Source organism: Tamandua tetradactyla, chromosome 11 (assembly GCF_023851605.1).
Source record: "Tamandua tetradactyla isolate mTamTet1 chromosome 11, mTamTet1.pri, whole genome shotgun sequence".
Taxonomy (NCBI): Eukaryota; Metazoa; Chordata; class Mammalia; order Pilosa; family Myrmecophagidae; genus Tamandua; species Tamandua tetradactyla.
Genome location: NC_135337.1, coordinates 35,520,228 through 35,539,692, shown reverse-complemented (window position 1 = coordinate 35,539,692; position 19,465 = coordinate 35,520,228). Strand labels below are relative to the sequence as shown.

Genomic DNA, 19,465 nt, shown 5'->3' with positions numbered 1-19,465 from the left:
TTCTTACTATAAAATTCTGACCAAGCACAGTGGTCTTTTCAAGTAGTCAAGAAAAGGTAAGTCATCAAGGGAAACTCCTAAGACCAAGCAGTCTTCAGTGTGTTCATAGAAGCCACTGACTATAAGCCCTCTCTAGTTCGCCCCTCTGAAGATGTATCACTTGTGCTATTCATGAAGATGTGCTCAACTTCCTTTACCAGATTAGCTATGAACACTTCACAGCCAAGCAAACTTGTCCCTTCCATTTACGGTCAGAACATTTTTCACACTCTTTAGGTAATCTTTCCTCCTAGGAGAAACTAATTCAAATCTACTTAATTAGCATATTTGGTTACAAGGGCAATACAATATAGATGCTGTTAATAATAATTCTCCCATGGGTAAGCTAAGATTGGAAAGAATCCTATAGGTAGATATAAATATACCTGCATTTTGTCTATATAAAGTCCAACTCTTTTTTTAAATTGTTCACGTATCAATGGCAGCCACCCCTCCATAGGGCTACTCATAAACTTTCTATAACACAAGTGATGGGGAAGGTCATTAGATGTGATTTCTCCAGTCCCCTCCAGAACAGGCTAGGTCTCCGAAGGACACACAAAAGACAAGAACATATCCAACTAGTTCTTCACAATAATCTCATCTGGATGCAGCTTATGGGGTAGATAATGGGCCAGGGTCATCTCCTAGGCATCGACGAGATATACTCCAACTCCTGAGAACATCCTCCGAAGTATAGTGTCCAGCTGAAAGTTGTACCAGTCGCTGTTGTAAAGGCTCACCTCAGGCCCCAGCTCTTGGGCATTGGCTGTTCAGATGACCACCACAGTCTTAGGGCTTCGATCCAGAAGTTGGACAACTGCTCGACGGATGTTCCTGAGTCGCCGGATATACACTTCCAAAGGGAAGGTACTGAAATGAGACCATATGGCTATAGCAACCACAGTGTTCTTCCCTCCCACAATGCCATTCAGCTCATTTGCCACATAATGGAGCTCACTGTTGAAGACAGTTGTGAAGCAGATGGGTGGACCATGGCAGCAGTATTTGAGCAGGATATTGTGCTTCTGGTCCACTGCAAGGAAGGGACCGACATTCTTGGGACTACCCAAGTTAAACTCCACTAAATCTGGAACAAATATGGTAAGGCATTCAAACCACTGCCTGATTGTTGAGTCACCAAATAAATACACCACTTTTCTTTGTAAACATTCTGTAATGTTGTCAGGGTCATTAAACTGGTGCATCTTAAACTTTCTGGGCCTCCACTGGTCTTTGTAATAATACCCAGAAGGAAAAGTTCCTGAGCCTTCAGATAGTTCTGGGTTGTTTGTTTCTTTGATTCTCCTGGGAATCACAGTCACCCAATCAGGTCCACTGGAGTTAATTGGCATTTTGATATTGACACCACTCTGGAACAAAGCACTCTCTGAAGCAGTGAGGAGGCCCTTGAGGTATCCACTTTAAAATGGTTAATTCTGCTACTGCAAGGGAGCTTCTTTGGTTTAAAGCAGAACGAGCGTTCTCCAGTGTAGAGATCTGTGAAGTTACACAGGGGCAAACTTCCAGGAAGACACACATTGCACTCAGTAGTTTCAGAAATTCTTCCAGAATGGAAGAGACTCTTAAAATAGACTCTGTCTGGTTTCTCCTCCCGTAGGTGCTGAAGAACTCTGACCCCTTCACTGGGGTGGACCAGAGATATGGGTACTTTAACTTTGCCTTGAAGAAGGCTGCAGAGTTCAAGATGACAAAGTAGCTGGAAGAAGGGTCGGTGCTCTTTACAAAGGGGACTGGACCCACATCAGGCACCTGCCCCTGCATGGCAGCCAGCAAGGAGTTCTCCACACGCTCCCGGCTGGACAGGATCTGGTGTTCATAGCCACAGTAGGGATTCCGGCTAACTCCTGTCACCTGTGAGGAAACAAACTGTCCACTGCTGTCGATGAATATAACTGAAACAGTCTCATGGTCCAAATACTCCACCTGAGTGACATTAATGACCACCAATACCACCATCAACGCTGTAAGCAGAGAGCAGAAAAGCCACAGTTTGAAGAAATTTGTCCACATTGTCTAGCTGTGTCTTGATCACCCATGGCCGACACCATGCTACTTTGATTCTTCAAAACTCCATGTCTTTGTTTTACTGAACTGCAGATTTCAGTTTCAACTGCTTATTTCCTGCTGGTATCCTTAAGAGTTCTTTGTAAAGAGAGACTGGAATTTAAGAAGCACATTTTTCTTCAAAGAACTCCTTTTCGGAAATTTCCAATTCCAAGAAGAAATGTTCACTTGAACTTAAAAGTTTACATCTAACTTTCACTCCAGAATGAAATCCTGAACCCAGGCAATAATGACAGCAGCCCTTATTTTTTTCTTGCCACATTGGAAGCACAAGTTGATGACTTTTCATTTGTATACCATTCTTCCTCCTGGTCCCTCCTCACGCTCTCCCACCACCTGGGCTCTGGACGCCCAGGTCCGCCGCGGCTGCGCCGCATCGCAGGCTCCCCTCCACTACTATTTAATGTAAGCTTCACAAGAGTAAGCCTCAAGATAAAGGCCATAGCTTATTGATTTGGGTGTACCTACAGTTTGACACAGTATCAGTGGATTCCCTGATGGTAAAGTTTAATACTTCTGTATTTTTTTCTCCCATCCTTCAGGGACTTGGCCAATACTTTTTGATTATCTGCTTAATATACTCTAGGATGAATCCAGGCATTATATTAAGCTAAACATGATTAAAGAACTTCTTTCTTATTCTGGGCTCCCTGTGTTTCAATTGTTCAAAGGAGCTATATCCAGACAGGTTGAGTTAGATTATGTGCTGCAGAAAATTTAGTCTCCAAACCAAATAAATCCTTCTTCCTTTGGTCAAAAAAGAGTATGTGTGGTTCTAAAATAGATAATGTCTTCCTAACCCTGTGTTCTGAATAACTTTAACCCCAACCTGATAGGCTTCATTCTTATCTCTAAATATCAGGTTATATATATATCAGGTTATATATATATATATATGTATATATATAACAGCCTCTTGAAATCCAGAAATAATAATTACCAGTATGGATTAAATGTATCTGCTATAAAAGTTTCCAATCTAGGCCCCTGTTTTCTTACAAGCATTTTCTAAAGGAGATCATACCATAATTGTTCTTTTGTTTTGGCTTATTTTGCCTCACCAAATGTCCCACATGTTCATTCACATGCTGCTCATCTCAGAACTTCATCGTTCGCCAATCTACTTCTCTGTCAGTGCATCCATCAGCCACCTGCATTCATCAAGCATTATGTATACTGCCCAAAGTCCACAGTCTATCAACACTCTTAATTTTAGATAATTTCATTGTTCCCAAGAGAAAGATAACCAATAAACACACCTTCACCAAATAGGAAATTTAAAACTTCTAACTCTTGTCCCTCACCCCATTTTTACCTCTGCTGTTTCTATGGTAGTGCTTATGGTTTCCTTTTGAACATAGCTCATAGTATGCAATAGCAGTTTTCCCCCTGTACCCTGGACTTAAATACTCTATATACACAAATCATACCTTTGAAGTTGTTCTTGCAAGAATTTATTTATATTTCTAGCGTTAATCAGTGGGACAACATAGGTCTATATCACCATTTTCAATTTTGTTCATCTTCAATATAGTAATATTACTTATAGACCCACTAGAGACCCATCTTCACTTCTATTTATTCCCTTACATTGTAGTTCAACCTCATTAGCTGAGCATTTCCCTTCTCCAGCTCCTATGTTTCTCTAAGTCCCCTATATTCTGTATTATAATTCTCTGATTTTACCTTTACCATGTCATAAAATTGGAATCATATAGTATCTATCCATTTGTGTCTGGCTTATTTCACTTAGCATTATGTCCTCAAGGTTCATCCATCTTGTCATGTGCTTCAGGACATCATTTTGTCTTACTACTGCATAATATTCCATCATATGTATATACCACATTTTGTTCATCCGCTCATCTGTTGATGGGCATTTAGTTTGTTTCCATCTTTTGGCAATTGTGAATAATGCTGCTATGAACATCAGTGTCCAAATATGTGTTTGCATTGTCGCTTTGAGCTCTTCTGGTTATATACCCAGCAGTGCTATTGGTGGGTCATAGGGCAACTCAATATTTAGTTTCCTAAGGAACCACCAAACTATCTTCTATAGTGGCTGTACCATTATACATTCCCACCAGCAGTGCATAAGTATCCCAATTTCTCCACACCCTCTCCAACATTTATAGTTTCCCGTTTGTTTAATAGCAGCCATTCTATTGGTGAGGTGGTATCTCACTGAAATCTTGATTTGCATTTCTCTTATAGTCAATGAAAATGAATATCTTTTCATGTGCTTTTGAGCCATCTGTATTTGCTCTTCAGAAAAATGCCTATATCTTTAGCCCATTTTATAAATTTGGTTGTTTGTTCTTTTGTTGTTGAGTTGCATAGTTTGAGTATACAGGATATCAACTTTAGTCTGATATGTGATTTTCAAATATTTTCTCCCATTGAGTTGGTTGCCTCTTTACCTTTTTGCAAAGTCTTTTGAGGTACAGAAACACTTGATTTTGAGGAGTTCCCGTTTATCTATTTTTTCTTTTGTTGCTTGTGTTTTGGGTGTAAAGTTTAGGAAGCTACGTCTTATTACTAGGTCTTGAAGATATTTTTCTCCTTTTTCTTCTAGAAGCTTTATGGTACCAGATCTTATATTTAGGTGTTTGATCCACTTTGAATTAGTTTTGTAAAGGGTGTAATGTAGGGATCCTCTTTTATTGTTTTGGCTATTGATATCCAGTTCTCCCATGACTTTTTATTGAAAAGACCATTTTGTCCCAGTTCAGAGGATTTGGGGGCCTTGTCAAAAATCAGTTAGCGATCCAAGATGGCGGCTTAGTAAGGTACATGCGTCTTAGTTCCTCCGAACCCAAATCAACTAATAGGTGAACAGAAACAGTACAGAACAGCTCCCGGGGCTATGGCAGGGAATGGACACACAGTGTAACCCAGTCTGGACGGGCTAGTCTGACTGCGAGACTTGGCTGTGGTGAGATCCCCGAGCGGTGCGCGATTTCCCGAGCAGTGGTAGCCGTGGTGGTCGGAGCTAATCCCTCCTTCCTTCCTGGGCCGGCTGAGAGTCTCGGAGAGGCAAGTTTCCCAAGCCAAGGCGACCGACACCCCTCTTTTGCGGGCGGCTTCGAGTCTCGGCTTCGAGTCCGCAGCTACGAGTCTCGGATCAGAGGGCTATCCAAAGCCTGGACTGGCTAGTCTGACTGCGAGACTTGGCTGTGGTGAGACCCCCGAGCGGCGCGCGATTTCCCGAGCAGCGGTAGCTGTGGCGGTCGGAGCTACTCCCTCCCTCCTTCCCGGACCGGCTGAGAGTATTGGAGAGGCAAGTTTCCCAAGCCGAGGCAACTGGCGCCCCTCTTTTGCGGGCGGCTTCGAGTCTCGGCTTCGAGTCCGTGGCTACGAGTCTCGGTCCAGAGGGCTATCCAAAGTCTGGACTGGCTAGTCTGACTGTGAGACTCGGCTGCGGTGAGACCCCTGAGGGGCACGCAATTTCCCGAGCAGTGGCAGCGGCGGCGGTTGGAGCTACTTCCTCCCTCCTTCCCGGGCCGGCTGAGAGTATCAGAGAGGCAAGTTTCCCAAGCCAGGTGGCCGGCGCCCCTCTTTTGTGAGCGGCTTCGAGTCTCGACTTCGAGTCCGCGGCTATGAGTCTTGGATCAGAGGGCTATCCAACCCGCGGTGGCCCCCCCCTGCGGGAGGCTTCCTGGTCCGGTGGGGAATCTCCCAGGCCTGCTGCGGCCTGCGACCAGCCATAGGGTCCCCTCAAGCCACGGTAGCTGACGCCCCCACCACGCACAGCCCCTGAACCAACGGAGAGAATTGGATTGGAAACTCCCAGGCCGCGGAGATCGGTGACCGGGGAGACCCATTCCAAACACTTGAGACAAACGTGTGTCACGTGCACCACATACTGGCCAGGATAAGAAAAACAGATCCCAGAGATTTCACAGAAAAATCTTACAACCTTGCTGGGTCTGACACCCAGAGAAAGCTGAATAAATGCCCAGACGCCAGCAGCAGAAGATAACTGTCCACGCTCAAAAGCTTGAGAATATGGCCCAGTCAAAGGAACAAACCAATAGCTCAAATGAGATACAAGAGCTGAGACTACTAATGCTGAACATACGAAGAGAAATGGAAAACCTCTTCAAAAATGAAATCAATAAATTGAGGGAGGACATGAAGAGGACATGGGCTGAACATAAAGAAGAAATAGAAAAACTGAAAAAACAAATCACAGAACTTATGGAAGTGAAGGATAAAGTAGTAAAGATGGAAAAAATAATGAATACCTACAATGATAGATTTAAAGAGACAGAAGATAGAATTAGTGATTTGGAGGATGGAACATCTGAATTCCAAAAAGAAACAGAAACTATCGGGAAAAGAATGGAAAAATTTGAACAGGGTATCAGGGAACTCAAGGACAATATGAAGCGCACAAATATACGTGCTGTGGGTGTCCCAGAAGGAGAAGAGAAGGGAAAAGGAGGAGAAAAACTAATGGAAGAAATTATCGCTGAAAATTTCCCAACTCTTATGAAAGACCTAAAATTGCAGAACAAAGAAGTGCAGCGCCCCCCAAAGAGAATAGACCCAAATAGGCATTCTCCAAGACACTTACTAGTTAGAATGTCAGAGGTCAAAGAGAAAGAGAGGATCTTGAAAGCAGCAAGAGAAAAACAATCCATCACATACAAGGGAAACCCAATAAGACTATGTGTAGATTTCTCAGCAGAAACCATGGAAGCTAGAAGACAATGGGATGATATATTTAAAATACTAAAAGAGAAAAACTGCCAACCAAGACTCCTATATCCAGCAAAATTATCCTTCAAAAATGAGGGAGAAATTAAAACATTCTCAGACAAAAAGTCACTGAGAGAATTTGTGACCAAGAGACCAGCTCTGCAAGAAATACTAAAGGGAGCACTAGAGTCAGAACCGAAAAGACAGAAGAGAGAGGTATGGAGAAGAGTGTAGAAAGAAGGAAAGTCAGATATGATATATATAATACAAAAGGCAAAATGGTAGAGGAAAATATTATCCAAACAGTAATAACACTAAATGTCAATGGACTGAATTCCCCAATCAAAAGACATAGAATGGCAGAATGGATTAAAAAACAGGATCCTTCTATATGCTGTCTACAGGAAACACATCTTAGACCCAAAGATAAACATAGGTTGAAAGTGAAAGGTTGGGAAAAGATATTTCATGCAAATAACAACCAGAAAAGAGCAGGAGTGGCTATACTAATATCCAAAAAATTAGACTTCAAATGTAAAACAGTTAAAAGAGACAAAGAAGGACACTATATACTAGTAAAAGGAACAATTAAACAAGAAGACATAACAATCATAAATATTTATGCACCGAACCAGAATGCCCCAAAATACGTGAGGAATACACTGCAAACACTGAAAAGGGAAATAGACACAAATACCAGAATAGTTGGAGACTTCAATTCCCCACTCTCATCAATGGACAGAACATCTAGACAGAGGATCAATAAAGAAATAGAGAATCTGAATATTACTATAAAGGAGCTAGACTTAACAGACATTTATAGGACATTACATCCCACAACAGCAGGATACACCTTTTTCTCAAGTGCTCATGGATCATTCTCAAAGATAGACCATATGCTGGGTCACAAAGCAAGTCTTAACAAATTTAAAAAGATTGAAATCATACACAACACTTTCTCGGATCATAAAGGAATGAAGTTGGAAATCAATAATAGGCAGAGTGCCAGAAAATTCACAAATACGTGGAGGCTCAACAACACACTCCTAAACAACGAGTGGGTCAAAGAAGAAATTGCTAGAGAAATTAGCAAATACCTCGAGGCGAATGAAAATGAAAACACAACATATCAAAACTTATGGGACGCAGCAAAGGCAGTGCTAAGAGGGAAATTTATTGCTCTAAATGCCTATATCAGAAAAGAAGAAAATGCAAAAATGCAGGAATTAACTATCCATTTGCAAGAACTGGAGAAAGAATAGCAAGCTAACCCCAAAGCAAGCAAAAGGAAAGAAATAACAAAGATTAGAGCACAAATAAATGAAATTGAAAACATGAAAACAATAGAGAAAATCAATAAGGCCAGAAGTTGGTTCTATGAGAAAATCAATAAGATTGATGGGCCCTTAGCAAGATTGACAAAAAGAAGAAGAGAGAGGATGCAAATAAATAAGATTAGAAATGGAAGAGGAGACATAACTACTGACCTCACAGAAATAAAGGAGGTAATAACAGGATACTATGAACAACTTTACGCAAATAAATACAACAATTTAGAGGAAATGGACGGGTTCCTGGAAAGACATGAACAACCAACTTTGACTCAAGAAGACATAGACGACCTCAACAAACCAATCACAAGTAAAGAAATAGAATCAGTCATTCAAAAGCTTCCTAAAAAGAAAAGTCCAGGACCAGACGGCTTCACATGTGAATTCTATCAAACATTCCAGAAAGAATTAGTACCGACTCTCCTCAAACTCTTCAAAAAAATCGAAGTGGAGGGAAAACTACCTAATTCATTCTATGAAGCCAACATTACCCTCATACCAAAACCAGGCAAAGATATTACAAGAAAAGAAAACTACAGGCTGATCTCTCTAATGAATATAGATGCAAAAATCCTCAACAAAATTCTAGCAAATCGTATCCAACAACACATTAAAAGAATTATTCATCATGACCAAGTAGGATTCATCCCAGGTATGCAAGGATGGTTCACCATAAGAAAATCAATTAATGTAATACACCATATCAACAAATCAAAGCAGAAAAATCACATGATCATCTCAATTGATGCAGAGAAGGCATTTGATAAGATTCAACATCCTTTCCTGTTGAAAACACTTCAAAGGATAGGAATACAAGGGAACTTCCTTAAAATGATAGAGGGAATATATGAAAAACCCACAGCTAATATCATCCTCAATGGGGAAAAATTGAAACTTTCCCCCTAAGATCAGGAACAAGACAAGGATGTCCACTATCACCACTATTATTCAACATTGTGTTGGAGGTTCTAGCCAGAGCCATTAGACAAGAAAAAGAAATACAAGGCATCAAAATTGGAAAGGAAGAAGTAAAACTATCACTGTTTGCAGACAATATGATACTATATGTTGAAAACCCGGAAAAATCCACAACAAAACTACTAGAGCTAATAAATGAATACAGCAAAGTAGCAGGTTACAAGATCAACATTCAAAAATCTGTAGCATTTCTATACACTAGCAATGAACAAGCAGAGGGGGAAATCAAGAAACGAATCCCATTTACAATTGCAACTAAAAGAATGAAATACCTAGGAATAAATTTAACTAAAGAGACAAAAAACCTATATAAAGAAAACTACAAAAAACTGCTAAAAGAAATCACAGAAGACCTAAACAGATGGAAGGGCATACCGTGTTCATGGATTGGAAGACTAAATATAGTTAAGATGTCAATCCTACCTAAATTGATTTACAGATTCAATGCAATACCAATCAAAATCCCAACAACTTATTTTTCAGAAATAGAAAAACCAATAAGCAAATTTATCTGGAAGGGCAGGGTGCCCCGAATTGCTAAAAACATCTTGAGGAAATAAAACGAAGCTGGAGGTCTCGCGCTGCCGGACTTTAAGGCATATTATGAAGCCACAGTGGTCAAAACAGCATGGTACTGGCATAAAGATAGATATATCGACCAATGGAATCGAATAGAGTGCTCAGATATAGACCCTCTCATCTATGGACATTTGATCTTTGATAAGGCAGTCAAGCCAACTCACCTGGGACAGAACAGTCTCTTCAATAAATGGTGCCTAGAGAACTGGATATCCATATGCAAAAGAATGAAAGAACACCCATATCTCACACCCTACACAAAAGTTAACTCAAAATGGATCAAGATCTAAACATTAGGTCTAAGACCATAAAACAGTTAGAGGAAAATGTAGGGAGATATCTTAAGAATCTTACAATTGGAGGCGGTTTTATGGACCTTAAACCTAAAGCAAGAGCACTGAAGAAGGAAATAAATAAATGGGAGCTCCTCAAAATTAAACACTTTTGTGCATCAAAGAACTTCATCAAGAAGGTAGAAAGACAGCCTACACAATGGGAATCAATATTTGGAAACGACTTATCAGATAAAGGTCTAATATCCAGAATTTATAATGAGATTGTTCAACTCAACAACAAAAAGACAGCCAACCCAATTACAAAATGGGAAAAAGACTTGAATAGACACCTCTCAGAGGAAGAAATACAAATGGCCAAAAGACACATGAAGAGATGCTCAATGTCCCTAGCCATTAGAGAAATGCAAATCAAAACCACAATCAGATATCATCTCACACCCACCAGAATGGCCATTATCAACAAAACAGAAAATGACAAGTGCTGGAGAGGATGCGGTGAAAGAGGCACACTTATCCACTGTTGGTGGGAATGTCAAATGGTGCAACCACTGTGGAAGGCAGTTTGGCGGTTCCTCAAAAAGCTGAATATAGAATTGCCATACGACCCAGCAGTACCATTGCTGGGAATCTACTCAAAGGAATTAAGGGCAAAAACTCAAACGGACATTTGCACACCAATGTTTATAGCAGCGTTATTTACAATTGCAAAGAGATGGAAACAGCCAAAATGTCCATCAACAGATGAGTGGCTAAACAAACTGGGGTATATACATACGATGGAATATTATGCAGCTTTAAGACAGGATAAACTTATGAAGCATGTAATACATGGATGGACCTAGAGAACATTATGTTGAGTGAGTCTAGCCAAAAACTAAAAGACAAATACTGTATGGTCCCAATGATGTGAATCGACACTCGAGAATAAACTTGGAATATGTCATTGGTAACAGAGTTCAGCAGGAGTTAGAAATAGGGTAAGATAATGGGTAATTGGAGCTGATGGGATATAGACTGTGCAATAGGACTAGATACAAAAACTCAAAAATGGACAGCACAATAATACCTAATTGTAAAGTAATCATGTTAAAACACTGAATGAAGCTGCATCCGAGCTATAGGTTTTTGTTTTGTTTTGTTTTGTTTTGTTCTTACTATTATTACTTTTATTTTTTTTCTCTATATTAACATTCTATATCTTTTTTGGTTATATTGCTAGTTCTTCTAAACCGATGCAAATGTACTAAGAAACGATGATCATGCATCTATGTGATGATGTTAAGAATTACTGATTGCATATGTATGATTTCTAAAAAAAAAAAAAATGGACAGCACAATACTACCTAATTGTAATGTAATTACGTTAAAACACTGAATGAAGCTGCATCTGAGCTATAGTTTTTTTTTTCTTATATATTTTTATTTCTTCTCTATATTATCATTTTATTTCTTTTTCTGTTGTCTTGCTATTTCTTTTTCTAAATCAATGCATATGTACTAAGAAATGATGATCATACATCTATGTGATGATATTAAGAATTACTGATTGCATATGTAGAATGGAATGATTTCTAAATGTTGTGTTAGTTAATTTTTTTTAATTAATAAAAAAAAATCAGTTAGCCATAGATTTGGTGGTCAATTTCTAACCTTCCCTCCATTTTTAAGATCAGGACTTTTAAACTACTTTCATATGATGCTTGGAATGACACTGTTATTTGGGCAAAAGTAGTACAGGAAAAAAAGGGAATAATTGCAATAACCAAGCCTCTGAGCAGGTAAAAGTGGCAAGACCCAAAGGTTTAGTGACTCTTTTGACAAAGTTCGAGAAGTCTTCTTGGTATTTGGACATAGGCATGAGATCTTGTGTGTGGATGGGGTTCAAATTGTAAATTGGGTGTAATCATTTGTAGTTTTCATGGTTTTCTGGAGTTGGACTCCTTCTTAGTGTAACTATTGATGAAGAATGATCAGTTCTGTCTTGCCCAGTAATTTATCAGATAGGATTTTTCTGTACAAGATAGCCCTACAATAGCCACCCCCACCATAGATTGTGATATATCTTCAATCTTGAATGCTTTGTTTTTCCACTAGACAGGTGGGAGGCATCATGGAGGGTCTAAATGCCATGTTAACCTGCAAATCCTGAAGAGCAACTCATAGAATATAATATCACAAGATCATCTCTAGTGGTTATTCAGGGTATGTGTTTATCACCTTCAGGCTTGTGGCATGTTTATACCAACTTCTTATTTTCTGTACATTTATAAGAAAAAGTATGTGGACTTCCACTGACAGATCATAGAACTCTTCCTCCATTATGACCATATTCCTGGTGATATTTATGGTCATACATAAGGTATTCTTGCCTCCAATATCTCATTTCTCTAAAAATAATTTTTCTCTTTAAAAATATTTGTATTGTACACAACAAACAAACACAAAAATGTTCTTGATATACGAACATTCTATACATAGTGTATAATCAGTGGCTCACAATATTATCACATAATTGTGTGTTCATCACCATAATCATTTTTTGAACATTTGCATCTCTCCAGCAAAGGAAATAAAAAAGGAAAAAGAAAAAAACTCATATATGCCATACCCCTTACTCCTCTCTCTCATTGACCACTAGTACTTCAATCTACTCAATTTATTTTAACTTTTGTTTCCTTTGTTATTTGTTTATTTTTATCCATACTTTTTATTCATCTGTACATACCATAGATAAAAGAAGCATCCATATTTTTTATTCATCTGTCCACACCATAGATAAAAGAAAGTTTTCACAATCACACAATCACATTGCAAAAGCTATATCATTATGCAATCATTTTCAAGAAACATGGCTACTGGAACACAGCTCTACAGTTTCAGGTACTTCTCTCTAGCCACTCTAATACACCATAAACTAAAAAGGGCATATCTATGTAATGTTTAAGAATAACCTCCAGGATAACCTCTTGACTCTGTGAAATTTCTCAGCCACTGACACTTTATTTTGTCTCATTTCTCTTCCCCTTTTTGGTTAAGAAGGCTTTCTCAATCCTTTGATGCTAAGTTCCAGTTCATCCCAGGATCTCTGTCCCATGTTATCAAGGAGGTTTATACTCCTGGGAGTCAAGTCCCATGTAGAGAGGGAGGACAGTGAGTTTGCTTACTGTGCTGGCTTAGAGAGAGAGAGACCACATCTGAGCAATAAAAGAGGTTCTCTGTGGGTGACTCAGCCATAAATTTAAGTAGGCTTAGCCTATCCTTTGTAGGGATAAGTTTCATAGAGGCAAACCCCAAGATCGAGGGCTCGCCCTATTGATTTGGTTGTCCCCACTGCTTGCGAGAATATCAGGAATTCTCCAAATGAAGGAGTTGAATTTTTACCCCTCTCTCCAAGGGGACTTTGCAAACACTTCTCTATTCACTGTTCAAATCACTCTGGGATTTATTAGGGCATCACACTAACCTGGAGAAACCAAGAAAATCTCATGTCCAATTCAAGGTTCCATGTACTAATGTTAAATTAAACTGACCATACAAGATAAATTAGGAAATGCACTAGTCAAAATATAAATTTTGCACCACATAAACATTCTTCCCTTTAGTCTCACACAGAAGTTAAAGTTTCAAAATAAGAATGACCATCTCTTTTCAACACCCTGCAATACTGACATTCCTTTGTCCTTCCTCAAGCAAAAACATTTTTTAATTGGTACATTTAGTCAGTATCATTGTACACTCTAGGCATTCCTAAATTATACCATCTCAGTCTTTATCATCTATCTTTCCTTCTGGTTTCATACATGCCCCCAGCCCTTCTCTGTAGATCATTCTCATATTCAGCTTTATTCAGTGTACTTACATTATTGTGCTACAACCAGGTAATATTGTGCTACCCATTTCTGATTTTTTACAATCAGTCCTGTTGTACAATTTGTATCCCTTCAGCACCAATTACCCAATCTCTATCCTATTTCTATCTCCTGATTACCTGTGTTTAACTTCAAATTTTCCAAGTTTACTCATTAAAGTTAGTTCATATCAGTGAGACCATACATTATATGTCCTTTTATTTCTGACTAATTTCACTCAACAGAATGTCTTCAAGATCTATCCATGTTGTTACATACTTCATGACTTTATTCTGTATTACAGCAGTGTAATATTCCATCATATGTATATACCACAGCTTGTTTAGCCACACATCTGTTGATGGACATTTGAGCTGTTTCTATCTCTTGACAATTGTAAATAATGCTGATATAGACATAGATGTGCAACTGTCCATTTGTGTCCTTGCCCTCATGTCCTCTGAATAGATACCTAGCAATGGGATTGCTAGATCATATGGCAGTTCTATACTTAGCTTCCTGAGGAATCGCCAAACTGCCTTCCACAGCAGTTGTACCATTTTATATTCCCATGAACAGTAATAAGTGTACCTCTTTCTCTGCATCCTCTCCAGCACTTGTCATTTTCTGGTTTTTTAATAATGGCTATTCTGGTGGGAATGAGATGATATCTCATTGTGGTCTTGATTTACATTTCTCTAATAGCCAGTGAAGTTGAGCATCTTTTCACGTGCTTTTAGCCATTGTATTTCCTCTTCTGAGAAGTGCCTTCTCATGTCTTTTGCTCATTTTTAAATTGGGTTGTTTGTCTTTTTGTTGTTGAGTTGAAGAATCTTTTTATATATTCTGGATACCAATTCCTTGTCTAATGTTTGGTTTCCAAATATTGTCTCCCATGCATAGACTGCCTTTTAACTTTCTTGACAAAGTTCTTTGATGTTCAAATGTATTTAATTTTGAGGAGTTCCCATTTATCTATTTCTTTCTTCAATGCTCATGCTTTGGGTGTAAGATCTAGGAACTCTCCTCCTATAACATTTTATATTTCCCTACATTTTCTTCTAAAAGTTTCATGGTTTTAGCTCTAACGTGTAGATCTTCTAAAAATAATATTCTATGTAATGAATCCTTCAAGAACCAGGCTGTCTAAGGATGAGCACAAAGCTGACAGAATTCGTTTTCTGGGTAAGGCTCTGCTTAGATATTTTACATCTCAATCAGTGAGGCCTTTCATAACACCAAGACCAGAGAACAAAGTTCTTTGACTCTCCATTTGCTCTGTCTCAGACAATGCAAAGCAAATTTCCTGTGTACCCAAGCTGCATCCAGGCCCCTGCTCAGGCCAGGGTTCCTTTGAACAGTCATTCAATAGTCCTGGACCCCTGGTGGGAACAGCTGTCCTGTAGAAGGTGCCCACACAAGGGCCTGCCCACAAAGAGAAGCTGAGCTCCATGAGCAAGGCTGACCATTGCTTCACAGAAGGAGATATGCTCACCATCCAGTGCTGTTGTTGGCAAGCTGTGTAATATTTAAGCACAATTTTGCATTATCTGGGGTAGGTTAGATGGTGCAGAAACAAGACTGTAAATTAAATATTAAGAACAACCAAGCCTAATTTCTGAATGAAGAATACTTCCTTTTCACAACATATTTTGTCTTATATTTCAGAGAAAACCCAACATTGTTCACTTGATGCTTATTAGAAACAAAAATTATTAATCACCTGGCAAATATTCTTGTATTTTTGTTTCATAAAATAAATTTGCCTTTAGATCTTAATAGTAAAGGGAAAGAGATTGAACAGAGCTAAAAGTAGAGTGGAAAAAGACTGGGTGTGGGGGGAAGGAAGGAGAGAGAGAGGAAGGGAGAAAAGAAGGAAAGAAAGAAAGAAAGGAAGGAAGAAAAGAAGGAAGGAAGAATAGAGAAAGGTTGAATTAGGATCACAGAAAGAGAGGGTGACTAATCATCTAAAGAGGCTGAATGATATAAAGTGTTTGGAGTCTGACTGTCTGGGTTCAAATACTAAATCCATTTTCATTAGCTGTGCGATCATTGGCCAGATGTTTAACTTCTCTGCCCCACCCCCATTTCTTCATCTATGAAACAGAAATATAAATAGTAACTATTTCATAGTGTCATTAGGATATTAATTCTCATAATATCTGTTTTACAGCTAAAATCTTGCCTGATGCATAGTATTTGCTATATAAATATTTATTTTAAAATTTACATTGCCAAGGAGCAGAAAGTGTGGAATTTTAAATGACTTTGAAGGATATGCTTTGTACAGAAACAGCAACAGCTCTCTTCTAGGAGTAGAAGGTTGGTATGAAGGAGACAAAGGTTTTGCATGCAACTGGATGGCATGTCTCATGAGGATGACGCACAGGCAGGAGCAGATACAGCAGTAAGAATTGGTAGGGAGGGCACTGATGGAGAATGAGTTAGGGAGGGGGAGCCCTAGATTTCCAGGCATGTCAGAGCACAAATTCTGGAGTCAGACTGTTAGGGTTTAATCCCTAGGGTTCGAAGTGTTTATTGTCAAATTGGGGGAACTTTGAAAAAAGACCTTACCATCTTAAGTTTCAGTTTTCTTATATTATCGTTAAAGCAGTAATTATTTATTTTTTTGTTAGAGAAATCTTAGGTTTACAAGAAAAATCATGCATAAAATATTAGCTTCCCATATACCACCCTACTATTAACACCTTGCATTGGTGTGGTACATTTGTTACAATTTATGAAAGAAGATTTTTATAATTGTACTATCATCTATGTACATTGCTTAAAATAGGGTTAACTGTTTATGTTTTACTGTCTTTTGTTTGTTTGTCTGTTTTGATTTTCATTCTGGTAACATATATACAACGTGAAATTTCCCTTTTTAACCACATTATAATATATAATCCAGTACTGTTAATTACATTCACAATGTTGTGCTAATATCTTACCATCCATTACCAAAACTTTACAATCAACACAAATAGAAACTCTACAATTTAAGCATTAACTCCCCATTCTGCTCCCCCACAGCAGCATCTGTGCTTATTCTACTTATTTCATGTAAGTGAAATCATGCAATATTTGATCTATTGTTTTTGGCTTTCTCCACTCAACATGATGTCTTCAAGATTCATTCCTGTTGTCATATGTACCAGAAATTCATTACTTTTTATGGCTAAATAATATTCCATTGTATGTATATGCCACACTTTTTTGTTTGTTTGTTTTGTATGCTGTATGGGAAGGGGTTACGTTTCCTTCTTTTTCCATGTGAGTATCACATTACTGAGCACATTTGTTGAATTTTTGTTTCTTTGCTTATTGGTCTGATTTGGGAAGTGCATGGGCTGGGAATCAAACCCAGGTCTCCTGTTTGGCAGGTGAGAATTCTACCACTGAACTACCCTTGCATCCCCTGTATGTGTGACATTTTATTTACTTATTCATCTATTGATGGACATTGTGTTGCTTTCACCTTTTGACAATTGTGAATTATGCCACCATGAACATTGACATACAAATATCTGTTTGAGTCCCTGCTTTCAAATCTTTTGGATATATACCTAATGTGAGAAGGTCATGTGATAATTCTATACTTAACTTTCTGAGGAACCACCAAACTGTCTTCCATAATGGCTGCACCATTTTACATTCCCCCTAACAACGAATGATTTCTCCACATCCTCTCCACCACTTTAAGTTTTCTGATTGTTTTTTGATAGTACCCATTTTGATAGTAAGCATGGTTTGTTTTGTATTTTCCTAATAGTTAATCATTTTGCGCATCTTTTTTTTTTTTTGGCCATTTGTATATCCTCTGTGGAGAAATGTCTATTTAAGACATTTGGCCTTTTTAAAAAATGGGTTGTTTTCTTTATATTGTTGAGTTGTAGAGTTTCTTCATTTAATCTGGATATTAACCCTTATTGGATATGTGGTTTCCAATTATTTTCTCCTATTGAGTAGGGTTTTTTTTCACTTTCATGAAAAAGTCCTTTGATGCATAATAGTTTTTAATTTTGATGAGGTCCCATATATCTGTTTTTTTCTGTTGGTGCTTGTGCTTTGAGGGTAAAGTTTAAGAAATCATTACCTAATAGAAGGTCCTAAATATGCTTTCTACATTTTCTTCTAGAAGCTGTATGGTCTTGATTCTTATATTTAGGTATTTGATCCATTTTGAGCTAAATTTCATATATGGCATGAGAAAAGGGTCCCCTTTGATTCCAGTTCCATTGGTCTGTAACCCTTGTACTGGTACTCTGCTCTTTTTACCACTGTAACTTTGCAATAAGTTTTAAAGTTGGAAAGTGTGAGTCCTCCAACTTTGTTCTTTTTCAAGAAATTTTTGGCTATTTGGGGCTCCTTACCCTTCCAAAGAAATTTTATGATTGGCTTTTCCATTTCTGCAAATAATGCTGTTGGAATTTTGATTGTGATTGTGTTGAATCTGTAAATAATAATTTTAAGTATAATGACATCTTGACAATATTTAGTCTTCCAGTTCATGAACATGGGATGTCCTTCCATTTATTTAGATCTTCTCTGAAATTTTTTAGCAAAGTTTTGTAGTTTTCTGTGTATGGATCCTTTACATTCTTAGTTAAATTTATTCCTAGAAATTTGATACTTTTGTTGCAATTGTAAATGGAAATTTTTCTTGATTATTCTTCCAATTGTTTATTACTACATTATAGACACAATACTAATTTTTGTGTGGTGATCCTGCACTCCATCATTTTGCTGAATTTATTTATTAGCTGCAGTAACTTTTTTGTAGATTTTTTTGACATTCTATTTATAGGATCATGTTACCTCAAATAGTGAGTTTTACTTCTTCTTTTCCAATTTGGATGCCTTTTATTTCTTTTTCTTGCCTAATTGCTCTGGAAAGAACTTCCAGTAAAATATTGAATAAAAATGGTGACAAGTAAGCATTCTTGTCTTGTTCCAGATCTTAGATGGAAAGCTTTCAGTCTTTCACTATTGAGTGTGATGTTAGTAGTGGACTTTTCATATGTGCTCTTTATCATATTGAGGAAGTTTATTTCTATTCCTATTTTTAAAGTATTTTTATCAAGAAAGAATGCTGGATTTTGTCAAATGCCTTTCTATGTCAATTGAGATGATCATGTTTTTTTTTCTTTTATCTGTTAATGTGGTGTATTACATTAATTGATTTTCTTATGTTAAACTACCTGGGATCATCCTTGCATACCTGGGACAAGTCTCATTTGATTACGGTGTACTATTCTTTCAATGTTCAATTGGATTTGGTTTGCTAATATTTTGTGGCAGATTTTCACATCTATAGTCATAAGATATATTGGTCTCCAATTTCTTTTTCTTGTATTACCTTTATCTGACCTTGATATTAGGGTTATGTTGGCTTCATATAACAAGTTAGGTAATGTCTTCTTCGGCTTTTTTGGGGGAAGAATTTGAGCAGAATTGATATTAATTCTTGGAATGTTTGGTAGAATTCCTCTGTGAAGCCATCTAGTCCTGAACTTTTCTTTGTTGGCAGTTTTTAAATTACTGAATCAATTTCTACTTGAAATTGGTCTATTGAGATCCTCTATTTCTTCTAGAGTCAGTG

At 37.9% G+C, this 19,465-nt stretch overlaps 1 pseudogene; it reads right to left on the bottom strand.

Moving 5' to 3' along the window:
• Window positions 1-301: 301 nt before the first annotated feature.
• On the bottom strand, window positions 302-2,073 carry LOC143649467 (NXPE family member 3 pseudogene; annotated as a pseudogene).
• Between the last annotated feature and the right edge of the window lie 17,392 nt (window positions 2,074-19,465).